Below are 21,291 nucleotides of genomic sequence, written 5' to 3' on the forward strand. Positions count from 1 at the left end.
GTTGTCTTCTATCAAGGCAGGTAAGTATATGGGACCCTGCGGAGAAATCCGCAGGAATAATTGACATGCTGCAGATTTTTCTGCAGGGAAATACTGCATTATTTCCGCTGCAGAAAAAAATGCAGCATGGGCACAGCAGTCCCCAAATGCCATAGAAATGGCTAGGGACTCACGGTACTGCGGATTTTTTAAAAATCCGCGGAATTTCCACAAAAAAATCGCGGCAAATTCCACGAATTTTCCGCAGCGTGGGCACATAACCTTAACTTTCCTTCTTTCTCTCTTCTTCCTCTCTTCTTCCTCTTTAAACTAAATATCAGATTTATCAATCTGCACATATAATACAAAGGGACTTGGTAAACCCAAGAAAAGGGGACAGGTCTTGTACTACTTCCACAAAACAAAGAGGAAGATAGTCAGTAATGTTTCAATAAACCGATTTTATTGGAGCTAATACAGCTAGCTGTAGATCTAGGTTTTATTCAACCTGGTATCATTGTCCTCACCCTAATCGTAAGGCCTGTGGAGTGCCCATTGCCTTCCACCGGTCTTTCCAACTCGAAGTAATTGACGTGATCATTGATTCAGAGGAACGCTATATATTTGTCAAAATTTCTCTGCTGTGATACACTTGCACTATAGCTAATATCTGCTTTCCTAACCTGGGGCAGGTGGGCTTTTGACCTGGTACCCTGAAGAAGCTGGCAGACTTTGCGAACGGTTCCTGTGTCATTCTGGGAAGTGACTTCAGTCTTGCCCTTGATCACACAGACTCTCTCTTGGCACTGCATAGGTTGAAGAAAGACTTGCTGTCCCTTAAACTAGTAGACTGTACAGGGTGCTACATCTTGAAGACAGAAACTAGAGTTTCCAATCTTTAGCACCTAGTAGCTACTCCAGATTGGATAATTTATTTATCTCACATGATCTACTAGATACTAAGCCCAGTAGCTCTATGGATATCTTCCTTTGCTCAGATCACACTCCGGTATATGTCGAACTGGGAATTGGGAAGAGAAGGGAAGGGAGTTACATCTTAAGAGATTAACTTTTATTTGACTACCATTAACAACGCCACCTCGGCCTCTATCTTGGCTCATGCCACTGATTCTACCTTTGATCCAATCAAATGGGAAACCCTACAGTGCGTAGTCGGGGAGTGTGTATAGCGCATGAGGCCATACATAAAAAAGTCAGGGATGAATAGTTGAAGGATCTCTTGATGCAACTAGGTGCAAAGGAGGCCATAAATAAAACTATGTCCAATGATTTACTAAAAGCAGATATGTCATCTTTGCGTCAACAAATGAGTATTTTGATCACATGATAATTTTTATACATGTTGTCCTACTCCAAGCAGTATAGGCTTGAGAGACAACTACCAATTAAGTAAATCAGGTAATGTGTATCTCTGTAATGAGGAGGGGTGTGGTGTAATGACATCAACACCCTATATAAGGGGTGCTTAATTATTAAGCAACTTCCTTTCCTTTGGCAAAATGGGTCAAAAGAGAGATTTGACGGGCTCTGAAAAGTCCAAAATTGTGTGATGTCTTGCAGAGGGATGCAGCAGTCTTGAAATTACCAAACTTTTGAAGCGTGATCACCGAATGATCAAGCGTTTCATTGCACATAGCCAACAGGGTTGCAAGAAGCGTGTTGGGCAAAAAAGGCGCAAAATAACTGCCGATGAATTGAGGAAAATCAACCATGAAGCTGCCAAGATGTCATTTTCCACCAGTTTGGCCATATTTCAGAGCTGCAACGTTACTGGAGTATAAAAAAACACAAGGTGTGCCATACTCAGGGACATGGCCAAGGTAAGGAAGGATGAAAAATTACCACATTTGAACAAGAAACATAAGATAAAACGTCAAGACTGGGCCAAGAAATATCTTAAGACTGATTTTTCAAAGGTTTTATGGACTGATGAAATGAGAGTGACTCTTGATGGGCCAGATGAATGGGCCAGAGGCTGATCAGTAAAGGGCAGAGAGCTCAACTCCGACTCAGACGCCAGCAAGGTGGAGGTGGGTTACTGGTATGGGCTGGTATCATCAAAGATGAACTTGTGGGACCTTTTGTGGTTGAGGATGGAGTGAAGCTCAACTCCCAGACCTACTGCCAGTTTCAGGAAGACAACTTCTTCAAGCAGTGGTACAGGAAGAAGTCGGTATCGTTCAAGAAAAACATTATTTTCATGCAGGACAATGCTCTATCACATGCATCCAACTACTCCACAGCATGGCTGGCCAGTAAAGGTCTAAAAGATGAAAAATAATGACCTGGCCCCCTTGTTCACCTTGTCTGAACCCCATAGAGAACCTGTGGTCCCTCATAAAATGTGAGCTCTACAGGGAGGGAAAACAGTACACCTCTAGGAGCAGTGTCTGGGAGGCTGTGGTGGCTGTTGCACGCAATGTTGATCGTAAACAGATCAAGCAACTGACAGAATCTATGGATGGTAGGCTGTTGAGCGTCATCATAAAGAAAGGTGGCTATAGTGGTCACTAATTTTTTTGGGTTTTGTTTTTGCATGTCAGAAATGTTTTTCTAAATTTTGTGCAGTTATATTGGTTTTGCCTGGTGAAAATAAACAAGTAAGATGGGAATATATTTGTTTTTTCTTAAGTTGCCTAATAATTCTGCACAGTAATAGTTACCTGCACAAACTGATATCCTCCTAAGATAGCCAAATCTAAAAAAAAAAGGCCCCAACTTCCAAAAATATTAAGCTTTGATATTTATGAGTCTTTTGGGTTGATTGGGAACATAGTTGTTGATCAATAATAAAAAAATCCTCTAAAATTCAACTTACCTAATAATTCTGCACACGGTGTAGTATCTATCTATATTTTTTTGAATTTGGGGGTGTGTGGGAAATGGTTGGCTAGAACTTTACACCTAAGACACGCTTAGCCCCCCCATCCTTTCCATAAACTCTGCCATGTGGAGCTTGGTTTTCTCCACATCCGAGATATTGGGAGAATTCAGATCCTATTATGCTAACTTATATAATCTTCCTCAGTCATCTGCATCGGGGTCTACTGTATTTCAGCAATCTGTCACGGAGTATCTGGACAGATACTCCCCAGTCCTGTTGGAGATGGGGAGGCATGTTATTTAAATATGGATTTCTGGGAGTTGGAGTTGAGGGAGGCCATCAAAAGCTTGAAGGTGGAGAAAAGTTTGGGATCTGATGGGTGTACTCCCCCACCAACCCCAATTTTATAAGGTGTGCGGAGACGCCTGTATCACCTTAATGCTGAGGGCTTATAATACTATTTTGGAGACTTGTCATTTCCCGCAGCAGAGAGTCTAGGCTCAGAGAAACGTCCCAACTTTGTTAAACCTTGGCAGAGGGACCTGGGCCAAGACATCACTTGGGAAAGCTGGCTGAAGTCTTTGGTTGTAACCCATAAACTGTCGGTCTGCTGCACATCACAGGAATTTAACTATAAGACACTTACCAAATGGTAGAGGACCCCTGTTAAGCTGCACAAGATTTATCCAGAGGTCCCAGATACCTGTTGGAGGTGCTCAGGTGTCTTTGGGTCGACGTTACACATATGGTGGAATTGTCCTGGAATCAGATCACTGTGGGAGGATGTTTTTTCTCTCTATAACCATCTACATAATGCTCAGATTGTACTTTCCCCTGAGATCTCTCTATTATGGATGTTTCCAGGATATCTCTCTAAGGTTGAAAGGGATCTGTTACCCTACTTTGTGATGTCAGTTCGTCAGATTATACCCAGACACTGGAGGTCTTCCTATACTCCGGGAAGGGTTGACTGGGTGGAGGCGGTGAAGTCACTTGAACGTTCGGAGGAGCTGACGGCATTTGATAACAGGTCGTTTTCCTTGTGGTTTGCTACCTGGTACCCTTTGATACAATTCAGAGAATCCCAGCAATTTCAGACTTGGTTAATTCAGGGGCTCCTGACATCTCAAGGTGCACGCACATGAGGCTTTAGGATGCTGAGGTATTGTTGAGGTGACATCACTTTTCTGCTTCTTTCCCTTTTCTTTTCTTCCTCCTCTTTCTCCCCTATTAACAGTGATACATATTATGGGATGTTACATTCCATCAGGGATATTGGACTTTTTTTTTTTTTTTTACATCTCAATGTTAAAATCTGTCTTGGGCATGGAGGCCCTCCCTTCTGCTCTATGTCTACAGCTGATTTCAAATTGTCTTGTATTTTTTGATACCAATAAAGAGATATTGCACATAAGAAGATGCGATTGATGAATCTGCCAAAAATATCTGAAAACCTGAAACCACAAGCAGAAGGATGAGCAAAAAGCAACAAATAAAAAAAAGAAGTGAATACGATATAATAACATGATTTCTGTGGCCAGTAATTGGGTATAAAGTCTTCAGTAATTGTATTATTATATGAGATTTCTATAATGTTACATCGTCATCTTCTCCCCATTCAGGTCCGTACAATTTCGGATCCTCTCAGTGGAGATCTTCTATAGAAGAGAATTCTCCTGATTGCCCCGTGAAGGATGGATATGGACAGGGACAAGATGGCGGAGAGGATATTACACCTCACCCTAGAGATCCTCTTCCGGCTTACTGGAGAGGTGAGAGATTCTGATGACGTCACATTACATCATTCTTATCTATGGGAATAACAGATGGACAGAACTGGAGAGGTGAGGACTCTGGAATGTCTGGAGTGAGATTTATTACTGTGTCTCTCCATAACCAGGATTACACAGTAGTGAAGAAGACCTCTAGTGAGCGCTGTCAGGCCCCTGTGTCTGAGGGATGGGGAAGACCCCTGAGCCCAATCACGGGGCCTCCACCTCACCCCCCGATACATGAGGACATCAATGACCAGAAGATCCTAGAACTCACCTACAAGATGATTGAGCTGCTGACTGGAGAGGTGACACTGCTGGGAATGCTGGGACATTATACAGTAACGCTATGAAGGGATCGGGGGTGACTGTATCATTGTATGTGTCAGGTTCCTATAAGGTGTGAGGACGTCACCGTCTATTTCTCCATGGAGGAGTGGGAGTATTTAGAAGGACACAAAGATCTGTACAAGGACGTCATGATGGAGGTTCCCCAGCCCCTCACATCACCAGGTAATAGACAGGACTAAATACACACGGCCTATAATTATCTGTATGTAAGGAATGAATTCAGTCCCTGTATGTGTCTCCTCCAGGTCTATCCAGTAAGAGGACAACACCAGAGAGATGTCCCCGTCCTCTTCTCCCACAGGACTGTAAACAAGAAGCTCCCGATGTTCCTCAGGATCATCAGGTAGATGGAGAGAAGGGGCCATGAAATCTCCCTATGATGTGTAGACGGCTGTGAAGGTCTTGTGCTCAGTCTTGTTTTATCCTCCAGTATTATATGTGTTATACTTGTGTAATGAGAGCGGTGGAGATGGCAGGATTAGAGCTGATCATAGATGGGACTTCTCCATCTGTCTGTGACTTTTACAATATTTGTTTCAGGGGGAAGATCTGCCCCATATTAATACTGCAGAGACATATGTGAGGGGTGATGAGCGGAGTAAAGAGGAGATTCCTACAGATAATCGCCCAAGTGAGTAATGGCCTCTATGTTTACTTATTCACTGGTTGGTACAATTGTGTTTGACTTTATAGGCCTTTTATTGAACCTGTACTCTGTTCTGCGTCCTCACCTTACACAATATGCACTCTTCAGTCTATTAAGCATTGGTGATGTTCTCAGATTTTGGATGTCCACTTATCTGCAGGCAATTAAAAAGGATCTTTCATAATATTTTTTAGTTTAAACTGTTTATATCACTACACAGGGGAGAGTAGCTAATTACATAGTTTTTTTTGTCCTCCGTATTGCGGAGATATGGTCTACTGAAGTCTGGGGTGTCCAATTTGTAAATTTATTTTTCAGCCAAAACTCCCGTTCAACAAAAGTGTGATTGCAGAGATTCCTTTGGGGTGGGTGTTACTGTTTCCACTCTGACACTATCCAATCATAGGAAGGCCGCGTCATAGAGGGGAGAAAACTCAAATACTCCATCTCAGGAGCAGCACAGTACAAAACGTAATGGACAGGCAGGAGATGTCTGGAGGTGTAGTTGTTATTGCACTTGCTTCTTCATCCCTGCAGTTTGAATCATGGTGAACAGGCAGGCAGTGATATCATGAGGCTGTTGATAAATATCTAGTCCACACTGTTCCTCACTAGTAGATTTAATCATTGAAATTAGATTTTTTTTTTAGTTTATTAATGTTGAGCACTAAGAGGGCGTTAATAGGCTGTGAGATGACAAAAGAGCGCAGTATATTGCATTAACCGGATACCTGTAGCATTAGTGTTGCGATATTTACCCACCTTATGAGGTTGTGAAAAGCAAAACTGTTAACGTCTAATGAGAATTTCTAGCTGATGCTGCTCTGTGAGTCAGAAAAATTCCAACGTAATGTACCAAAAGGAAGAAGGCAAAGCGGATGAAGATTTTATTTAACCTCGACTACTATGCGGTTGTAGTAACAATAATGGCTGACACACCAATTAAATGTATTTAGATGCTCAGTAGAGGAGATATAATAGAAAAGGTGGATTACCGCGAAACTCCTATGCAGATAACTTAAAAGTTTATCGTCAATGTATTTGTATAGATAAATAGGCCAACGTTTTTGCGCACAGACCTTGTTCACATCATGACCATGGAAGAATGACAGAGCTTGTGCGTGCTGCTTTTGAGGTGCCTCACAGTTCTGTGCTTGTCTAAAAAAGATGGATGCCACCACTCCAAACAGATTCCAACGTGTCTCCATGTGCCTCATTATATTGAGTGGTTCCGTTGGGATTTCATCTAAATCAAAATTTTGTGGGATTTACAAGGAAACCCTGACGTAAGTGCTCAGTGTAGAACACAAGAGTATGAGCCGACCTTTACACTGTATGCAGAATTATTAGGCAAATGAGTATTTTAATCACATGATACTTTTTATACATATAGTTACTAAGGTTGAAAAAAGACCTAGGTCCATCTAGTTCAACCTTCCTCCACCAGTTCTACATTTGGTCACTGTCATTTATAACCAACAATGTTGTGTGTACTGAGGAAATCATCCAGCCCTTTTTTAAAAGCTGTTATAGTATCTGCCATTACTACCTCTTGTGGTAGGGCATTCCACAGTCTGACTGCTCTAACTGTAAAGAACCCTTTCCTATTTAGCTGTCGGAATCGCTTTTCTTCCACTCGCAGTGAGTGTCCCCTGGTCCTTAGTATTGACTTTGGAAGAAATAAGTCATGTGCCAGTCCTTTATATTGACCACACATGTATTTATACATATAAATGAGATCTCCTCTGAGACGTCTTTTTTCTAAGCTAAACATATCTAACTTTTTCAACCTGTCATCATTTGGGAGGCCTTCCATTCCTTGCAGTAGTCTAGTTGCCTGCCTTTGAACTGACTCTAACTTCTGAATGTCCTTTTTAAAATGTGGAGCCCAAAACTGGATCCCATATTCCAGATGTGGCCTTACAAGTGATTTATAGATGGGTAACAATACGTTGGGATTACGGGATCTAATCTCTCTTTTTATACACCCTAGAATCTTGTTTGCTTTTGCAGCTGCTGCTTGACATTGAGTGCTGCTGCTCAGCTTATTTGTAATGAGAATACCCAAGTCCTTCTCCTGATCTGTAGTCCCAAGTTTACTTCCATTTAATGTATACGCAGTTATTGGATTACTACGTCCTAGGTGCATTACTTTACATTTATCAACATTAAATCTCATTTGCCAAATATTTGCCCATTGTGAAATCTTATCCAGATCTTTTTGTAATATTGTACTATCAAGGTCAGTTTTTAATATCCTACATAGTTTGGTATCATCAGCAAAGACTGACACTTTACTATCAATCCCATCCACAAGGTCATTAATAAAGAGATTAAAAAGAATTGGTCCTAGCACAGATCCCTGCGGCACCCCACTGCTGACTATAGCCCATTTAGAGAATGTACCATTTATGACTACTCTTTGTTTTTTATCTTTTAGCCAATTCCTTACCCAGTTGCATATAGTTTCCCCTAGTCCTTGCTTCTGGAGCTTTAGTATAAGGCTATTATGTGGTACAGTATCAAATTCCTTTGCAAAGTCCAAATAAATCACGTCAGCTGCATTACCAATATCCAGGTTTGCACTTACCCCCTCATAGAACCCCAACAGGTTGGTTAGACACGACTTATCTTTCATGAATCCATGCTGTTTGTCAGTTATTATATTATTTTCTGCAACATATTTTTGCATGTCTTTCCTTAAAATGCCCTCAAAAACTTTGCATACTACTGATGTCAGGCTTACTGGACGGTAGTTGCCTGGATCTACCCTCTTACCTTTCTTAAATATCGGTACCACATCAGCAATCCTCCAATCCTGAGGCTCCAACCCTGTTACAAGCGAGTCTAAAAAGATAAGATACAGCGGTCTGTCAATTACGGAGCTCAATTCCCTCAATATTCGTGGATGAATGCCATCTGGCCCTGGGGATTTGTCAATGTTTAATTTACTCAGATGTAGGCGTACTTCTTCTTGTGTTAAATTAATTATATCTGGTGGGGAACTTTGATTTTTCACTTGTTGAATGATCCCTGGTACAGTCAGTTCCTTGGTGAACACAAATGAGAAATGCCTATTTAATATCTCAGTCTTTTGTTTGTCCTCTATAACTAACTTGTTGTTATATTTTAAGGGACCAATACTATCCTTTGTTTTCCTTTTGGCATTAATGTATTTATAAAAGATTTTGGGATTTATTTTAATGCCATTGGCGATTTTTGTTTCAGTAGCTAGTTTTGCTTGTTTGATTTCTTTTTTGCATTTCCTATTGATATCTTTATACTCCTGAAATGCTATTTCTGTATTCTCAGCATTCAAGATTTTAAACGCCCTTTGTTTTTGTTTTATTATACTTTGTACAGTCTTATTTATCCATAGTGGTTTCTTTTTATTCCGGGACATTTTATTACCAGAGGGTATACGTTTTTTACAGGACTCTAGCAGTATATCCTTAAACTTTCCCCATTTATGTTCAGTATCCCCAGTTACCATGACTTTGTCCCAATCTACACATTTAAGCTCTTCCCTTAATTTGTTGAAATCAGCTTTCCTAAAATTCCAGGTTTTAGCATTTCCCCTTTGAAATGTTCTATTGAATATTACGTTGAAGCTTACCATATTATGATCGCTGGTGCCCAAGTGCTCCTGAACCTGTAGATCTGAAATTGTCTCCGGTCTATTTGACAGGACCAGATCTAGCAAATTATCTCCCCTCGTCGGTTCATCTACCATCTGAGAGAGGAAATGGTCTTGAATGGTAGATAAGAATTTACAGCTTTTAGCACAACCAGAAGATTCTATGTCCCACTGTATGTCTGGATAGTTGAAATCCCCCATAATAAGAACCCGATTATTATTATTATTAGCTGACTTTTCAATTTGTTCCAGCATTTCTCCCTCTATTTGTTCAGGTATGTTAGGAGGCTTATAGCAAACTCCAATTAGCATTTTTCCATTATTACCCTCACAATGTACATTTACCCATACTGACTCTACATTGTTGCAGTTCCCCGCAATGTCATCATTCAACACAGGTTTTAGGTTAGATTTGATAAATATACACACCACCTTTTCTGTCTTTCCTGTCCCTCCTAAATGTACTATAACGCTGTATGTTTGTCACCCAGTCATGGCTTTCATCCAGCCAGGTTTCCGTAATGCCCACCACATCATAATCCATGGTTGACATAAGAGTCTCCAATTCATTCATTTTGTTTGCAAGACATGTTGTCCTACTCCAAGCTTGAGAGCCAACTACCAATTAAGTAAATCAGGTGATGTGCATCTCTGTAATGAGGAGGGGTGTGGTGTAATGACATCAACACCCTATATAAGGTGTGTTTAATTATTAGGCAACTTCCCTTCCTTTGGCAAAATGGGTCAGAAGAGAGATTTGACGAGCTCTGAAAAGTCCAAAATTGTGAGATGTCTTGCAGAGGGATGCAGCAGTCTTGAAATTGCCAAACTTTTGAAGCGTGCTCACCGAACAATCAAGCGTTTCATGCCAAATAGCCAACTGGGTCGCAAGAAGCGTGTTGGGCAAAAAATGCCCAAAATAACTGCCCATGAATTGAGGAAAATCAAGCGTGAAGATGCCATTTGCCACCATTTTGGCCATATTTCAGAGCTGCAACGTTACTGGAGTATCAAAAAGGACAAGGTGTGCCATACTCAGGGACATGGCCAAAGTAAGGAAGGTTGACAAAAGACCACATTTTAACAAGAAACATAAGATAAGACGTCAAGACTGGGCCAAGAAATATCTTAAGACTGATTTTTCAAAGGTTTTATGGACTGATGAAATGAGAGTGACTCTTGATGGGCCAGAGGCTGGTTCAATAAAGGGCAGAGAACTCCACTCTGACTCAGACACCAGCAAGGTGGAAATGGGGTACTGGTATGGGCTGGTATTATCAAAGATGAACTTATGGGACCTTTTCGGGTTGAGGATGGAGTGAAGCTCAACTCCCAGACCTACTGCCAGTTTCTGGAATACAACTTCTTCAAGCAGTGGTACAGGAAGAAGTCGGTATCGTTCAAGAAAAACGTGATTGTCATGCAGGACAATGCTCGATCACATGCATCCAACTACTCCACAGCGTGGCTGGCCGATAAAGGTCTAAAAGATGAAGAAATAATGACATGGCCCCCTTGTTCACCTGATCTGAACCCCATAGAGAACCTATTGTCCCTCATACAATGTAAGATCTACAAGGAGGAAAATAGTACAGCTCTCGGAACAGTGTCTGGGAGTCTGTGGTGGCTGCTGCACGCAATGTTGATCGAAAACAGATCAAGCAACTGACAGAATCTATGGATGGTAGGCTGCTGAGTGTCATCATAAAGAAAGGTGGCTATATTGGTCACTAATTTTTTGGGGGTTTGAATTTGCATGTCAGAAATGTTTATTTCTAAATTGTGTGCAGTTATATTGGTTTACCTGGTGAAAATAAACAAGTGAGATGGGAATATATTTGGTTTTTATTAAGTTGCCTAATAATTATGCACAGTAATAGTTACCTGCACAAACAGATATCCTCCTAAGATAGCCAAATCTAAAAAAAACCCACTCCAACTTCCAAAAATGTTAAGCTTTGATATTTATGAGTCTTTTGGGATGATTGAGAACATAGTTGTTGATCAATAATACAAAAAACCCTCTAAAATACAACTTGCCTAATAATTCTGCACACGGTGTACACTGAAAGCAATCAAACATGTTATGTACCCCAAAATGTTACCAGTCAAACCCCTAACTCTTCTGATGCAATCGCCTTTCACTCAGGTCTGTCATTGGTCACTGGAAATATAGGGAGTTCCCACATCACTAGCAAAACAAAGACTCTCTAAAATGTTATATTTATATGTCCCAATGTTATAAAATTCTGTGAGGCAGCTGTAGGTTCAAAATACTTTCTAAACCCCTACATAAATTATTTAAGCAGTGAAGTTTCCAGTATGAAGTAATTTGTGGCGCTTTCTGCTTATCTGACACCTCAGGAGCTCAGCTAATGGACCCCACAATCTATTCAAACGGAATCTGCCTTCCAAAAGCCAAGTAATATCCAATCGCTGTCGTGTGCTCAAACAGTAGTGTCCAACCACATATGGGATACCACCACATTTAGGAAGAATTGCTTAATAAGTTGTTCTTTCCATTTTGTTCTATTACCTCTTGTGTGAATTAAAACTTTGAGGCTAAAGTAAAATTTTACTAGAAAAACCCTAGGCTTTTCCTTTGCACTGCCCAACCTTAAAAATTTCTGTGATGTAGTTTGTGTGTTTAAAAATGCTCACCACACCCAAAGATGAATTCACAATGGGGTTTACTTTGCAAATGTGGTCACTTGTGGGTGTTTCTGCTTTTTTGACACTTCAGGGGCTCTGGAAATGCAATGCATTGTCGAAATTTGTATTCCAAAAGTTAGCACTCTTTGCTTTTTGACTACACATTAGTTTTTGACCACATTCGAGATATTACTGTGTTTTCTCTGTTCGGTAGAAATTGCAAATTATGAAGTCCATTTTTTTTACTATCCTTCTGTGTCAATTATGAATTTGGTGCTAACACAGTATTTTAGTGAAAAAAAATATTTTTTTGTTTCATATCAAAATGTTTTCACCTCTACATTTTAAAAAGTTCTTTGAAGCACCTATGAGTTCAACGTGATCATAGTATCATAGTTTTTAAGGTTGAAGGGAGACTCTAAGTCCATCTAGTTCAACCCGTAGCCTAACATGTTGATCCAGAGGAAGGCAAAAAAACCCCAATGTGGCAAACCAGTTCCAATGGGGAAAAAATTTCCTTCCTGACTCCACATCCGGCAATCAGACTAGTTCCCTGGATCAATACCCTGTCAACATAACCTAGATGAATTCCTTGATGGGTCTATTTTCCAAAATGGGTTCATTTGTGGGGGGGGGGGGGGGGGTTCTGCTATTTTTTGATACCTCAAGGGTTAAATGAGACATGGTGTCTGCCATGTATTCCAGCCAAATTTACCCTCTAAATGCTAAATGTCGCTTCTTCGTTTCCGAGCTCTGCCGTTTGTCCAAACAGAACTTTTTCTTTTACTACATGTGGAGTATCGCCACACTCAGAAGAAAGTGGATAACACATTGTGTGGTTCCATTTTAGTGTTCCCTCTAGAGAAAAGTAAAATATTTGAGGCTAAATGCTCTAAGAGCACTCCCAGAAGGCCTGTGCGGCGTACACAGGCCCCAGGGATCAGGGACAGAGCAGCCACCTTTGCGCGGCCAGGAAGGTGGGGGGGGGGGCAGAACAATGAGGGGACACCGGTAAGGGCGTTACAGTATCCCACTCTTATGCCCCCCTCTTTTCCAGAAATCTCTTAATGAGAAGAGGGTCATTAATAGTCTCCCTGGGCTCTCATGACCTCTCCTACAGACCAAACCCCTTCAAAGAAGGTTTTACCTCGAACCCTTTTACAGCAAGGATGGATTTTTCCTCAAAGATCTCTTCATTATTAATCGGGAGAGACGTGGTACTTGGATCTCTGAAGTAATGGCTCAGGATTAGAGATGAGCGAACCTCAAGTTCAAGGTTCGGGTTCAAACACAGACTAAAAAAACCCAGAGTTCGAAGTTCGAGCGAGTTACGAGTGCAAAGCACTCAAGCGAGCAGCGGTGTGCTTGAGTATGATTGATGCTCAGCCCTGTACGAGATGCTTGTAGCATTTGATCGGCTCGCACTGGAGGAAAAATCAGCATGATCAGATGTAGTGCGCGCACACACACACAAAAATTTGAAAAAACCTGTCCACCCTCCCCCAGAAGTGTTTTGCTTATGGTTGGCTGCATGTGGGTGGAGACCTAAACTGCCAAATTAGTGACTTCCATTGAGGTTCGGGTCAAGTCAGGGTCACAAACCGAACCTAATCTAAGGTTCGACTGTGCCCTCCAAACCAAACTTTCAAAGGTTCACTCATCTGTGCTCAGGATGATGGGTTTGAGGAGAGACGCACGGAACGAGTTGGAAATACTTAAGGAAGCAGGGAGCTTTAACTTTTTAGGATACCATATTGATGGTCTGGAGCACCTCGAAGGGACAGATAAAGCAGGGGCCCAACTTATAGGGTGGCAACTTGAGGCGGACGTACCTGGAAGAGCGTTATACCTTGGCTCCAGGACGGAATAAAGGAGGGTCCAGGAGTCTCTTATCCGCATACCTATTTATTCGCATGGAAGCGTGGTCCAGAGAGGACTTGGTTTCCGACCAGATTTCGGAGAAAGGCTTGATGAGGGTATCAGCCGTTGGGTTGTCTGAGGTGATCGCCACTGGAAACGGGATTTTGGGCTACTGTCCATAAACTGTGACATGGAGATTTAGCGGAGGATTCACTCATGTTATTGTATGAGTGTTCCGCCCATGGAAGGAACTTGACCCTATCACTGTGGGCATTTATTGACGAAGTGTCTCAAGAAAATCATAGGATCCGGTTGACTCACTCTACTTGACCCTTGAACTGCAGATGGTGGTAGGCAGACGAGTATCCCAAGGTGACATCTAACAGTTCACAGGCAGCCCTCCAGAACAGAAACGAGAACTGGATGCCTTTGTCGGACACGATGTGAAGTGGTAGGCCATGCAGCCAAAAGATCTGCTGGATGAATTGTGGCAAACCAGTCAGCTGAGTGAAATGGGACATTTTGTCGAATCTGTCCACTACTACCCAGATGACGGGGCACCCAGAGGACTTCGGCAGGTTGGTGATAAAGTCCATCAATATATGCTGCATTGGTATGGGCAGTAGTCGTCCAGCAGTCAGCTGCTTAGGGATCTTGTTGCGAGCACAAGGAACAGGCTGAAAGAAACTCCACAACATCTTGACGCGACATTGGCCTCCAGTAATGCTGAGAGATCAGCTGAATGGACTAATTTTTTTCCAGTGTGACCGGCCAACTTGGAGTAATGACCCTACTGAAGAACATGCTTCCAGTCTGCTTAAGCGATGAACATTTTTCCAGGAGGAACTTGAGACATGTCTACTGGAGCCACCATGAGCATCTTGGATGGCTCGATAATGTGTTGAGGCTCTTCCTCTTAATGTGGTTCACAGAAAGGACCTGAACAGTGCATCTGCCTTGACGTTCTTCTATGCCGGACGAAAGTCCCTAACGAAATTGAAGCAGGCGAAGAATAACGACCACTGTGCTTGGCGCAGATTCAGCCTCTGAGCTGACTGTAGGTAGGCCAATTTTTTGTGGTCGGTGTAGATCATGGCTGGATACTTCGCTCCCTACAGTAGATACAGTGGGGAAAAAAGTATTTAGTCAGCCGCCAATTGTGCAAATACTCCCATTTAAAAAGATGAGAGAGGCCTGCAATTTGAGATCATAGGTAGACCACAACTATGTGAGACAAAATGAGAAAACAAATCCAGAAAATCACCGTCTGATTTGTCAAGATTTGTTTTTGCAAATTATGGTGGAAAATAAGTATTTGGTCAATAACAAAAGTTCATCTCAATATTTTGTTATATATCTTTTGTTGGCAATGACAGAGGTCAAACGTTTTCTGTAAGTCTTCACAAGGTTAGCATACACTGTTGGTGGTATGTTGGTCCATTCTTCCATGCAGATCTTCTCTAGAGCAGTGATGTTTTGAGCCTGTTGCTGGGCAACACAGACATTCAACTCCCTCCAAAGTTTTTTTATGGGGTTGAGATCTGGAGACTGGCTACACCACTCCAGGACCTTCATATACTTCTTACGAAGCCACTCCTTCATTGCCCTGGCAGTGTACTTGGGATCATTATCGTGCTGAAAGACCCAGCCGTGTTTCATCTTCAATGCCCTTGTTGATAGAAGGAGGTTTGCACTCAAAATCTCACGATACATGGAACCATTTATTCTTTCATGTACACTATTCAGTCATCCTGGTCCCTTTGCAGAGAAATAGCCCTATAGCATGATGTTGCTACCCCCATGCTTCACACTAAATATGGTGTTCTTTGGATGCAACTCAGCTTTCTGTCTCCTTCAAACTCTACGAGTTGTTTCTACCAAACAGTTCTACTTTGGTTTCATCAGACCATATGACATTCTCCCAATAATCTTCTGGATAATCTACATGCTCTCTAGGAAACTTCAGACGGGCCCCGACATGTACTGGCTTAAGCAGGGGAACATGTCTGGCACTGCAGATTCTGTGTCTTTGGTGGCGTAGTGTGTTACTGATGGTAGCCTTTGTTACGGTGGTCCCAGCTCTATGCAGGTCATTCACTAGGTTTTGATCATTTTGTCCCAATGCTGTGAGCTCTTGCATGGAGCCCCAGATCAAGGGAGATTATCAGTAGTCTTGTATGTCTATAATTTTCTTTTTATTTCTCCCACAGTTGAGTTCATCACACCAAGCTGCTTGCCTATTGCAGATTCAGTCTTCCCAGCCTGGTGCAGGGCTACAATTTTGTTTCTGGTGTCCTTCGCCAGCACTTTGGTCTTCCCCATAGTGGAGTTTGGAGTGTGACTGGTTGAGATTGTGGACGGGTGCCTTTTATACTGATAAGTTCACACAGGTGCAATTACTACAGGCAATGAGTGGAGGACAGAGGAGCCTCTTAAAGAAAAAGTTACAGGTCTGTGAGAGCCAGAAATCTTGAATGTTTTTAGGTGATTAAATACGTATTTTCCACCATAATTTGCAAAAATGCAAAAAAAAGTTTTTGCCAAATCAGAAGGTGATTTTCTGGGATTTGTTTTCTCATTTTGTCTCTCATAGTTGTGGTCTACCTATGATATCACTTACAGGCCTATCTCATCTTTTTAAGTGGGAGAACTTGCACAATTGGTGGCTGATTAAATACTTTTTTTTCCCCCACTCCTCCAGAGCGCTCTTAATTGCCAGCAGTTCTCGATCGCCAATCAAGTAGTTGCGCTCAGATAGAAAGAAGGTCTTGGAAAAGAAACTGCAGGTTACAGTCTTACCAGCAGCCGATTTCTGTGTGAGGACCTCACTGACACTAGAGGATGAAGCATCCACTTCTAGGAGGAACTGCCTAATAATCTCTGGTCTGTGTAACAGCGCGCAAAAGAGAAGTCCTGCTTGAGGACGATAAACGCACTATCCACTTCTGGAGTCCATACTTTTGGATTCGCCCCCTTTCGTATCAGGGATGGGGACAATTGCGGGATGAACTGATGATAAAAGTTGACGAAACCGAGGATTGCTTTTAATCCATTGGGCCGAGGCCACTTCAGCACTGCCAATACCTTGTTTGGATCCATCCTCAAGCCTGAAATTATCTAGCCTAGTAAAGGCAAGGAAGACTGCTCAGAGGCACTTCTCGAACTTGGCAGAGACAACTCTGTAGCACCTGGCAAACATTCCTCCTGTGTGTACGCAGATCAGGAAAGAACAACAGAATGTCGTCCAGGTACACCACAAGGTGCGTAGGACTGCGTGTAAGCACCCCTCTCTGGTGCGACAGATCTGAGAGCGGGACTTCGCTGGATGTACGTGATCCACTTCCTTGGGCTCAGAAGGAGTTGCGGCGACTGCAGGTCACGGCATGATGAGTCTCTGGAAGGCATGAGCCAGGCGCAACGACCTCTTACCCCAGTTGATTTTTTTTTGGATAGGTCTTGGAACCACAGGTCGATGTGGATAGCCAGTGATACTAGGTCTTCCAGAGTGGATGACACATCTCATCCAGCTAGCTCCTCCTTTATTCTTGAAGGCAATCCTTCTTAGAATATATCCACCTGTGCTTCGTTATTCCAGCCCAGTTTGGAGGACAAGATGCAGAAACGAACAGCATACTGGCCTACGGTGAGACTCCCTTGGCGGAGTCTAAGGAGCTAGGATGCCTCCAAGGAGACTCAACCCAGCTTGTCGAACACCTTGCAGAACGTCTCCAGGAAGATAGGCAGGTCTGAAGGATTGGATCTCCCACAGTGGGTTGATCCAGGAAAGGGGCTCGCCTGTCAGGTGCGATAGCATAAAGTCCATTTTGGCCCAGTCCTAGACAAACAGATGCGATAAAAAATTGAAGTTCATTTACCTCTGGCTCATGAAGCCCCTGCATATTTGGAAATCGCTATCATACCATACAGGAGATGACAGAGGAGGACCGGAGCTTGAATCCATAATTACTGCTGGAGTAGAAGCCACAGCCAATACAGCAGCAGATTAGAAAAAACTGTGGAAATAGAAAGCGCAATAGGGTCTTACCCGGTATATACCGAAAGAAGTGGAAGATTTGCACTCACCTCAAAGAGTTGTGCCAGTCACAACTCCTATATAAGCATGTGATATTAAGGTGAATTCTGCTGCAGCCCCCGTGGTAGATAACAGAGAGTAGTAATGGAGAAGGGGTTTTATGCCGCGCTATTCACCAGTCACAAGGATGGGAAGATATTCAATGTTCCTTTATTGTAGCTAGAGTCTACGCGTTTCAGGAGCTCTGCTCCCTTCTTCAGGACATAAGGCACAAAATTAACATATCTGCTGCTGATTCACAGATCGCAGCATAAATACAAGACAAGGAAAAAAAAAGGACACAAACGCCCCCAAAATAAAAAAATCGGGCTGCAATGACGCATATAACAGGAAAACATTAAACGCCAAAAGAGAAAAGATTTCATGAAAAGGGATAGACATTCCTATAAAAACATGTTACAAATTGATAAAAACGGAATATTATGGGTTAAATTAATTTAACCCATAGTATTCCGTTTTTATCAATTTGTAACATGTTTTTTATAGGAATGTCTATCCCTTTTCATGAAATCTTTTCTCTTTTGGCGTTTTTTAATGTTTTCCTGTTATATGCGTCATTGCAGCCCGTCGATTTTTTTATTTTGGGGGCGTTTGTGTCCTTTTTTTTTTCCTTGTCTTGTATTTATGCTGCGATCTGTGAATCAGCAGCAGATATGTTAATTTTGTGCCTTATGTCCTGAAGAAGGGAGCAGAGCTCCTGAAACGCGTAGACTCAAGCTACAATAAAGGAACATTGAATATCGTCCCGTCCTTGTGCCTGGTGAATAGCGTGGCATAAAACACCTTCTCCGTTATTACTCTCTGATACAGCAGCAGACTGAGACAAGCCTTGAAAACTGATGTCTAGTGACCATATATGAGTAAGAATCTGGTCCTGCTGTTATCGTTGCCGGATCACCTCCTGCTGCAGACCAGTAAGCAGGACAGCACTAGAGCCAGCGGGATCCATGGCCTGGTCAAACTGTAATGCTCACAGGTGTGAGCGGGGAGTGAACCCACTGGTCCCAACAGCCCACCGAAAACCTACAGGGGCTTGACTAAGGTTTCACAACAGGTTTTCACCAGAACCTCCTAAAGGTGAAGATGTTGTGCTACAGGTAGAATCCAGGTGCCACTCAGGAAGACTGGCGCTGCGATAGCTGGCTCCAGGGGTTTGGGCACACAGTCACTGATATGGTAGGTGTCTCCGGGACATCTGATGTGGCAAGCTTGGCTGATATGGTATGAATCAGCACTGGCCGGTACAGCAGGCTTGACTGATAGGATACGATGCAGCAACAACTGGTATAGCAGACTTGGCACACAGGGTACAATGTAGCAGTGGATGGTATAACAGACTTGATCGACGGTGCGTTACAGCAGCACTAATAGCAGACTTGGTCAACAGTGTACGATGCCGCAGTGGCCGGTTTACATCAGTTACTGGAAGACAGACCGGTATTAGCAATATGGAACACAGCATTAAACAGCAGCAGCATTTAGGGACCTGACAAATAGCAACTTATAGACCATGTTGCCCAAGCACCTTTCTTAAGGGGAAGGTGCCTTTAAATACCTGATGCCTCTCAGCCTATGGCAGAGAGGCACTTTTGGTTTGGGATGTACTACCTCTTTATTAAAAAAAAATGTGTTTGCGTGCTCCCTAAGAGCACTCCCAGGAGGCCTGTGCGGTCTGCACAGGCATCGGGTGATGGCAGCAGGGAAAAGGGAAGGAGCAGCCACCGCTGAAAGGCCGAGAAGGTGAGAGTGCCGCTGTCCCCGCCGGGGGATGAGGACAGGACAGTTGGGGAATGCTGATAAGTCCATTGCACTCTGTCACTAAGGAGTTAAAGAAAGCACAATATTACCATATCACACTTTTGGAATATTTACTTATCAGGCACGCAACAAATGATCCACTTTTTCGTCCTCCCTTTGGTATACTAAGGTGGCGTTAATGGGTGCCTTCAGAAGCTCCCAGGCTGCCAATTTTTAATCTTTCGGCACCCCCTGATTGCATGTGTTGAGCGGTGTTCTGAGTTGCACTCGCTGGGTGTCATGGCGTCGGTCTCTGTTCACACTGCAGAGTCCGACAGGCAGCCTGCGATCCCGTAGTTGCACAGCCTGTCTTGGGTGTGCGTGGTCTGGCTGTGCTTTTCTCCAGTACAGCAAGAGTTAATTCCTGCTGGCTTGTGGTCATCTGCTGGGTGATTACCATCCTCAGCTGCTTGCACTCTTTATAAAGTTCTTGATCCTGGATCTGAGTACCGGATATAGTTTTTTGCTTCCTTGGTTCTTGTGCTTATCCAGTTATATGGTGATCTACAAGTTGCGGTACTGCGTGCGGTGTGTGAGTTCTCTAGTTGTGTATTTATTTCCGACCCCTTTTGCGTTACTCCCGAGTTCACATACTGTCTATTCTTTATGTTTGAGTGCGCGAGTTTTTGTTTACCCTTGTCTGTGCCTATTTGTAGAGTTCTCCCTGGGTGGGAGAAGTAGTGTCAGGGCTTGGACAGGAGACAGGGCCATGTTAGAGGCTGGAACCTGGCTACCATCATGTCTACCTTCGAGATAAGGGACAGCGCAGGGACCCCAGTCCTAGGGTCAGCCTAGGTGCACCTGATCCATCTGTACACCCCCGTGACATTATATCCAACCATCACGTCTTTTTTCCCTATGGATCCTGTTACCAGTCTCCCCAAACAAATGCAGGCGCTAACACTGCAGGTAGCTGAGCTCAGGGGGGCTGTGCAGCTACTGGCTCAATCGGCCACTACGGCGCAGGACATAGTGGTCATCAGTTCTCCTGAGCCTAAGCTGCCACTTCCCGAGCAGTTTTCGGGGATCGCAGTCAGTTTGTCTCCTTTTGGGAGGCATGCAAGCTGTACTTTTGCTTCTGCCTGCGTTCCCTCTTCTCTGTGGGTGAGACTCAGCGTGTTGGTATTGTTGTGTCCTTACTCAGCAGTGACACGCAAGCATGAGTTTTTTCCTTACCTTCCGATTCCCCGGTGTTTGGGACATTGGACATTTTTTTTTCAGCACTTGGCTTGATTTAAGACAACCCCGATAAGGTGTCTTTGGCCAAATTCACACTCTGTTCACTGAAACAGGGGAATCGACCGGCGGAGGACTTATGCGCAGAGTTCCAGCGCTGGCTTGTTAAAACACTATGGAATGACCCTGCTCTTAGAAGCCAGTTTCTTCATGGTGTTTCTGAGCGTGTCAAGGAGGCGTTGGTGATGTACGAAACGCCTCCCTCTCTGGAGTCTGCTATGGCGTTGGTTGTCCGCATTTACCACCTTTTTCATCAGAGGTCCCATGATACTACTATGTCCTGGGAGGGAGCAGTGGCTCCAAAATCTCCTTTAGAGACCTCTGTCGTGCTCATGCAGCAACACTGGGGCGATGTTTTTTCTACACAAAAGGGGCATTTCATCAGTTTGTACTCGGATCCCTAAGAAAGACAAGACGTCGGAA

General features: G+C 43.2%; 1 protein-coding gene across 1 annotated transcript in view; it reads left to right on the top strand.

The window, feature by feature from the left end:
• Positions 1-5,518: 5,518 nt before the first annotated feature.
• Positions 5,519-21,291, top strand: part of LOC142313055 (uncharacterized) — an 85,624-nt gene continuing 69,851 nt past the window's right edge. The window contains exon 1 of the mRNA XM_075352041.1: positions 5,519-5,578. The gene's annotated coding sequence lies outside the window, so the exon portion shown is untranslated. The remainder of the gene's footprint in view (positions 5,579-21,291) is intronic.

Source organism: Anomaloglossus baeobatrachus, chromosome 5 (genome assembly GCF_048569485.1).
Source record: "Anomaloglossus baeobatrachus isolate aAnoBae1 chromosome 5, aAnoBae1.hap1, whole genome shotgun sequence".
Lineage (NCBI taxonomy): Eukaryota > Metazoa > Chordata > Amphibia > Anura > Aromobatidae > Anomaloglossus > Anomaloglossus baeobatrachus.